Source organism: Pyxicephalus adspersus, chromosome 4 (assembly GCF_032062135.1).
Source record: "Pyxicephalus adspersus chromosome 4, UCB_Pads_2.0, whole genome shotgun sequence".
NCBI classification, from domain to species: domain Eukaryota; kingdom Metazoa; phylum Chordata; class Amphibia; order Anura; family Pyxicephalidae; genus Pyxicephalus; species Pyxicephalus adspersus.
Genome location: NC_092861.1, coordinates 90,381,577 through 90,389,329, shown reverse-complemented (window position 1 = coordinate 90,389,329; position 7,753 = coordinate 90,381,577). Strand labels below are relative to the sequence as shown.

General features: G+C 36.8%; 1 long non-coding RNA gene across 5 annotated transcripts in view; it reads right to left on the bottom strand.

Moving 5' to 3' along the window:
* The window catches only part of LOC140328982 (uncharacterized), a 119,723-nt gene that overhangs the window by 111,096 nt on the left and 874 nt on the right, over positions 1–7,753 (bottom strand). For 2 of the 5 annotated variants that reach the window (XR_011920377.1, XR_011920381.1), the window contains exons 1-2: positions 6,240–6,421; positions 3,250–3,396 (exon numbers count right to left, since the gene is read on the bottom strand). This is a non-coding gene — a long non-coding RNA (uncharacterized lncRNA). Of the gene's footprint in view, positions 1–3,249; positions 3,397–4,671; positions 5,512–6,239; positions 6,425–7,753 lie in introns of those variants that run through there. The other 3 variants (XR_011920380.1, XR_011920378.1, XR_011920379.1) reach the window with 3 other exon arrangements.

Sequence of the window (7,753 nt, the reverse complement as noted above, 5' to 3'; positions counted from 1 at the left end):
TGGTAGCATGCACGCACAGTGATAGTTATAAAACTAGATGTTTGTTACAATAAAGTTGGAGATTGCTTGATACCGTACAAGTGTGTGTGTCAGTGATTCTTCCCGGGCGCCTGTTCTGATGCACTGAGGGATACTGGGACGTGAGAGATCAGAGAGGAATAGAGCCAAGAAACCTGCAGATCCTTTCAGGCCTGATTTATTAAAGCCCTCCAAGACTGGTGAAGATGGACTATCTTAGAAGAACCTGGGTTTTCCAAAAAACTTGAAATAGATTTCTTAAAAATAATATTATAGGTACATATTTACCTAAAGGAGGGTTTCAGAAAGTGTTTCAGAAAGAAGCAGGATGCCCTGACAATGCACACTTTTTTTTTTTTTTGATGGTCTGCTTAATCTGCCTATCCAGTGCTTGGTCATTTTTTTCCTTTCAAGAGTTTATAAATGATAACCAGTTCACTTTTTGAGTGATAAAACCAAGCTACATATTTTAAAAAAATACAGCTCTTCCTTATTTTTTTCAGTTCAAACAAAGATTAGTTCCTGTAAACTGGTTTACAATGGAGGCAAACGTAGGTGTGGACATAAATGTAAACGTTGGCAATATACTACTTGGGTGTTTCGTTTTACTGTAATATAGGAAATATAAATTTAAAGAACCACTATGCTTTTTATTTTACACAATATTTAAACTTTGTTTATCATCATTTTACATGTCTTTGTTTTTCTCCATTTATTGTGCAGACGAAACATTTCAGCAGGAGTGATAGTACCTGTGGTTGGGAAAAATATTACCTCTGCAAATTACACAAATGTTCAAGAGCAGCATGGGTATGGGGATCAAGTATTTATGTGTTTTCTTTAGACCACTTGAATCTTCCCAGCTGTCAAAGTATGCAGATATGAAACAGGAGATAGTCCAATACTGTGGGTATGCAGAACTCATCGGTGACTTTATACATGCTGCATAATGTCAGAGATTTCAAAGGTGTTGCTGGAGACTGAAGAGTTGCTGGAGACTGAAGACACTCATGGACTGGAAATACATTCCACGAGACTGATCGAAGCTACTGCTATTAACTTTTATTTACATATAGTGCTGGCATATTACACAGTGCTTTAGGAAGTCCATTGCCATATCATAGCAAGATCCATTAATAAAGATCAGAGAAAAAAATAAAAGGATGAAAGCAATGTGTAGTACCAAACAAAAGTAAAATACTGTAAAAAAGATAAGCCAAGCCGTTCAACTACTAGAACCCAGTCTGAAGAATATTTTCCTTTATTGACCTAAGCACTTTCCTTTATTGACCTAAGTAAGCACTAAACCAAACACTACCATTTGCAGAGACAATCACAGCCATAGACAAATGGCCCCATGCAACATTGCTGATTGAGCAGCAGGGAATTGGATAATGTTGCTGGTAGTCTTAAAGATAGAGAAGTTACAGTTAATGAAATTAAATACTTTAAAGAACCATCCCCTCCCCCAATCTTCTCCCCATACCTGTTAATGTGACTGATGTCCAATTTCTTTAGACCCACAACACATCATTAACCCGTCTTAAGTGAAATACCTTTCAACAGTTTAAAAGTAAGTGAATTGCATTCTGACTGTACCTAATAGGGCTGTCTTTGAGTCATATCATGTTATCTTATAACAGTGTGAAAATTACAAGTTTATTAACATTACCATCTCTAAATCTGTGTCAGAGGTAGGGAAAGTACCTTGTAGGTTGTATGATTCCAGCTCCCTTGTGTATGAATATAAAGAAGTAAAAAACATAGACCTTAATAAGGTTCTAATGGAATGAAAGATGGAAGGAAAAATGGTAAAATAGGTTAGTCTGGATCATGCGTATTCTGTGAGGCCCCACGGCATAAGCATAACCCAGACTAGCCCCGCTTCAATATCCTCTATGACCAATCCTTTGAGATGTCTGACTTCCACCTATTGAAGAAGCACTCCTGCGAAATGCGTTGAGTATTAGATATCCTGCACACATATAACTCATTACATTACCTATGTATTGGTCAATTTTTTGTTATATTGATGTATCCCTAACCTAAAAATCCACAGTCCAGTGGAGCTTTATTAGTTACCTACTTTAACAATAAAGCCATTGTTTATTCATCCTTTTTCTGCACACTATGATATTTTTTTACATATGTACATAATATGACCCCCCCCCTTCTTTAGCATTAGCTTTGTACAGATACTTGATACTGTTCTGGGATGTTTCCTTACTTTATTTCCTACAAAGCAAAAATTGCATCTCTTCAGATTATCTTTAAGTAGCAAGAAATGGTGCACATGGGTACAGCAATACATGGAACAACAATAAAATCCAACCCCAGAGGGTATATTTAATATAGTGTATATGCATACCACACAAATAATTTGTAAATAAAAAAAAATGTTTTATTTTAAATCAATATTTGGAAAATAAATCCTTAGATTTGTGCCCATTCTAGAGGGTACAAGAGTGGGGATGTAGGTAAGGGGGGTGTGGCAGCTGAGTGGTGGCCATTGTGGTAGTGACAATTTAGGGGACATGGCATACAGGTAAGATCATGGGGCAGGAGGAAGGATGACAGTAAGGTGCAGTAAAGTGTGTTGGTGGGTGGACTAAAGAGAGCGTGTAAGCTGCTGGCAAAGTAATGAGAGTTGAGTTGTATAATGCTGGTGAGTAGGAAAGTGTAGATTGGTGCATTTGCAGCAAATGGGGAGCTTCTCACTGGTGCAATCCTGAAAAAGTGCTCATTAGCAAGGAAAGGGACAGATTTGTGTCAGGGCAGGGATAAGTGAAAGCAGACACTTCGGAAAATTATTTTAGCACAACATTTCTATAAATAACTAGCAATAGCTATCCTGTAACTTTCATATACAAAATAACTCCCCTGGTGGTATGATTATTTTATTATTTTTAAATGTCAAAGTAATACATTTGGCATTTAAAAATACTTCTTATTTTACATTTCAGGTTACACAGGGTACGCAGGGTACGCAGATGCCGGCCGGGCATCACCAAGTGGACACAGATGCCGTGCCGGCATCGACCAGGTAAGCCCTCATATCCAATTCCTACCCATCATCTTATCATCTCACTAGGTAAACCAGTGAGCCCAGCACCGAACAGAGTTCCAGGCCCGCACTGCGTCTCATCTAAAGCACTTCAGAATAGCAGATCCACACCCACGATTTGTCTGCTTCCCAATGAATGTCTCCCACCACAAGACCCCCAGGCCTACCTTTACTTGGGCTGATCATTTCACCTAGTAGACCACAAAAGGGGCTATTGAGACTCAAAACAGCCTTTACTCCGATCGACACACCCTTTGTAGCTTAGCCATTATCATCCCAAAAATGGTTCGGAGGTTCTGAGGAAGGGTGGGAACCTGAAAACACATTAGCTGCCATCAGTAAACATTGGAGTGGTGCTGTATAATACTGTTATGACAGATGCATATTTAAAGATCTTGCAATATATAATTTTTAAAGACACCTACTGCTGTTTGTAAGTAGCATTTTATTTTTTATTTATTTATTTTTAATTAAACCAGCACCTAACAATTATAGCAGTTCAAGTGCATATACACTAAAAATGGATGTAAAATAAAAAACTATTTTCTGAAGAAAAATGGAAATATTTCTGTACCTGATACCTTTGCAAAACACATGTCAGCCAGTTAGAGTTTACATCTAATTTAAATGTTCTTTTCATAAATTAACAGAAAAAGGATGAATAGAGATGTTATTGTGCTTGGAAGATGTATTAACTGTACATAACTCATAGCAATTGCTCATTTGCATGTGACCAGAAACAATGTGCTGTGTGTTCTAGTGGGAAGAGAGGTGTTACATTATTACATGTACAGCTGCACATTTCCTGCTTCTGTATTTATTACTGCATAAAATATGTGGTTGATTTTCTGCAAACATTGTTCCCAAACAGCAGCTGATCCTTCAAGAATATGATTTATTGGACCTAGTAAATTTAAGAGACATTAAATTATTTTAAAAATAGCTTGCAAACCTATAATTTATTGATGAGTAATGTTTTGTCATGTTGTTTTAGAGAGACTAAGGACTATTTTTAAAACAGGTAATCTCACATTCCCTAAAAATCCCTTAAGGGAATCAGTTACTGCCATTGAAACATATGGACCTGTGGGATTTCCAAGAGGGACTGTTTGAGCGAATGTCTGATTCCCTGTTTTATAAATAGAGCCCTAAAAGATGTTAGAATACCAATTATTTATTTTTTATTATTGTTTTGTTGAGGAGAATTGTCTTGACTTTCCGTGCTATCCAATGTCACTAGAAAAGTGTCCCTATAAGGTTTTCCTTTCAGCTTCTTTCTCAGGGACATCTTATATTTACTGCCATTTATTACTGTAAGTCTGATTTATCAAGCTTACCTATTATGATAGGCAGGTATTCAGCACGGGGTACAGACACTGGGTGTGCTTTTGTTTAGCTTCTGCTAAACCACTGGGCAGCCAAGTGGTCCCCAGGGTCAAGGTAATGGTTTAGGCACAATATAGGAGATTTATAAGGAGGAACTAATTCAGCTTTGTCTTCCTAATACCTCCCAATTATATTTTTAACTAAAGCTTATGTTGTTTGTTTTTTTTCCAAATAAAGAAAAAAAAATAAAGTGTAATACTCACATGCAATGGTTCTCGTCTGATAGCCGGGTCAGGGCTAATATCTTCCATGTGTACAGAGCATCCACTGTCCAAACGAATGTCCTGGCGATTCCACGGACAATGAACAATCGTATTAGAAGTGAAGGGAAAAGAGCGCAGCAGGGCGCCGCTCCGTCGTTCTCCCCTCTATATAGAGCAGAACAATGCTGTATGTACAGTGCTCATTCATGCATTGTGCAGTCTTTTGTCATTGTAAAGGATTGTGAAAGATCAACAACAATTAAACAATTATTGCACGTGTGTATTTAGCCTAAGACTTGCTGGGTGAGGTGATGTTGGTAGTGGTGCTAGGAGTTTCTGCACTGGGTGAAGGTGGAACTGTTTGCCTGAGAATTTTTGCTGGGTTACCTTTTTTGGGGTAAATAGGGAGTATTTTTTAGGTGACATAATTTTTGCTGGGGGAGGGGCTGAGAGTGTTGTCTAAACAAATGTCACAATTTCCCACTTGTTGCTGACATATTGTCACATGGTGTCAATTACATATTTGTGGCTTGTGTATTTTATTTGCTGTTATGTATTACAACAGTTGCCCCTTTTGCTACGTTTTAACAATTACCTGTTTGTACCCTGTGTACAGGATTGTTTTTTTGTCTTTTTATAAAGCTATGAATCTGACATTCACTGAAACATTCCTTTGGGAAATTAATTAAAATACTGCCATTGAAACACATTGGGACAAAATTCTCCACCTGAAAATGTTTCAGTGAATATCAGAATCACTCTAGATATAACACCCTTCTCAGTCAACAGGTCTCCCATGGGGGGCCCAAGCCAGTTCTGCACAGGAACCCATTGTTGATTACTCTGCGACTGATATCAAGGGTTTGATGTTTAATGAGACCACATTACTGCTCATATGTGAATTTCTGCTCCCTCTTCCATACACAGTGGTTCCTCCTGCCGACTCATGTGCAGGTTACATAAGCTGCATACAGTAGGAGTTTTAACTCATGTTGTTTCCCTAAATTAGCAAAGCTCCTTAAAAGTATGGTACATGGTTACGTTTTAAACTCAATTCTTGGACTCTGTAGTCTTTTGAGCACTGGAAATAAGTTTGTTTTACCTAGATAGGCCTTGTCACTAATTTGGCTTGTGGATTGGGTGCCAATGAGGGATAGCTGTGTCAGCCTGGGGTAATTCAGGTCAGGGAGCACTGGAAAGTGATTTTTAATAAAATATTTTAGGTATATTTGCATGTCATTTTCTTTATATTTCTGTCTCATTTGGAGTATTTGTTTTAGACACTTCTTGGCTTGATGTTTATGTTCTGTTCTTTGAAGTATCATTTTTTCATTGCAGATTTGTTAAAATGAAATCCTATTAAAATAGATTGAACAAAAAAAACTAGAAAGAGTTTCTAATCCTATCATATTTTATCTAAAACTGAAATAAAGCTCAACATGTGCTTTAATATTACCAGAGACAGAAGGTTAACAACATGCAGACAAGTAAACACAAGTGAGGCACGTTTTTTCTTTTTAAAAGCAATGATATATTTTTAATGATATATATAATTTTAGAACACATACCTTTTTTCCCATCTGTCTAGGTCCCAGCTGCTGTATTGTGTTGAAGCAAGTCTTACAGGAAGCAGGTGTAATGAAGCTAATCATTATCTTTGGAAGTAATCCATTACCCAGTACTGTCAGGGAATGTTCAGTATTGTATAACAGACCCTGCATTCTTCTTTTAAGTGCTCCAATAGAAGTATGTGTAAAGAATGAACTTTCTACAACAATTCTACCCTGAAACATGCATGTTTGTACCTGTGTACAAAGCAAGTATGAATGATAGGGGTATATCAGTATATCAGTGTATAATACAATAGTAATCATTATCAATCAAGTTTAGCAAGGAAACATCTGCCAGTGTTATGGAGGAGCTACAAACATATGACCATTCTGACCAAATATGGCTAGATCAGGTTAACCTTCTCTAATGTCTTAAAACAAGCAGAGCTCCTATGAATTTGAAATAGAGATATATCTGTCCTCTGCCTGCCTTTGCACTAACCACAGCAGTAAAATAGTTTTTCCACAAACAAGATAACTTTCATTTGCTATGTGTACACACTATCTTATAGATGTTTTCTAGGACAAAGTTAGGTTCACTTTAATATGGAAGGGGGGAGGAGCAATAAAGTTTTTCTATGGGGGAAACAACTTCTCCTTTACCTGTTAGGAAAAAAAGGGAAGTATTTTCCTATGCTAGCAAAGTCAAATAGCCATGCAAAACACCTGTTTGTAACAGACGCAAGATGGTTTTCATCCTGAAATTTTGTCTGCTGAGCTGTTTCTGTAAGTAATACATGTATCTTCATACAAAAGAAAGAAACTACTTATATTGTTTCTTTTTCAGTTAAGGTATATAGACATAATAATAATTGCTGAAAATTGTATATCCCTGTTACTTTTTTCTTAATGCCATTTATTTATAGTTATACCATCACTTGCTTTCATCTGTGCATTACCATGTACACTTAACATTCAGAGAATAAATATAAATTGATGATCCTTCTTGTGATCTAACTCAACAAATTGCAATGTCCTTCTGCTGTTAGGTTTGGTCTTGTAGTATGATGGCTTACTACTAAGATGCTAAACTTACATCCTTAGCTTGCAAGCTCTGCTGTACTTTTTTCTAGTATGTTGTGTCAAGTATGCAGGTTTGTCATCTGCAGCTCCTATTTATTATACAACACTGTGTAATATGTTGCTGTTTAAAAAAATGATTAATACTCATTAATATCCTAAGTAATGATTGTTTTGAAGATAATCTTTTTTAAGGATTTTTAAAGTGTATGTAAAATGTTATAGGTTATCTTATGCTGCACTTACATTGTTTGTGAAGTACAAACATTTGGATGTTACTTTTCCTTACTTATTTCTTTTAGATCTCTTCTATACAGAGTGGTAGCAGTGGCTGTGAAAGAGAAATCTCTTTCTTGACAGTGACCCAGTTACATTTGAGGCTTTGGCTGCACAGCATGTGGGAGCTACCTGTCTGTGCAAAGCATAGGAGCCTCTGATATGTGGCATGGGTT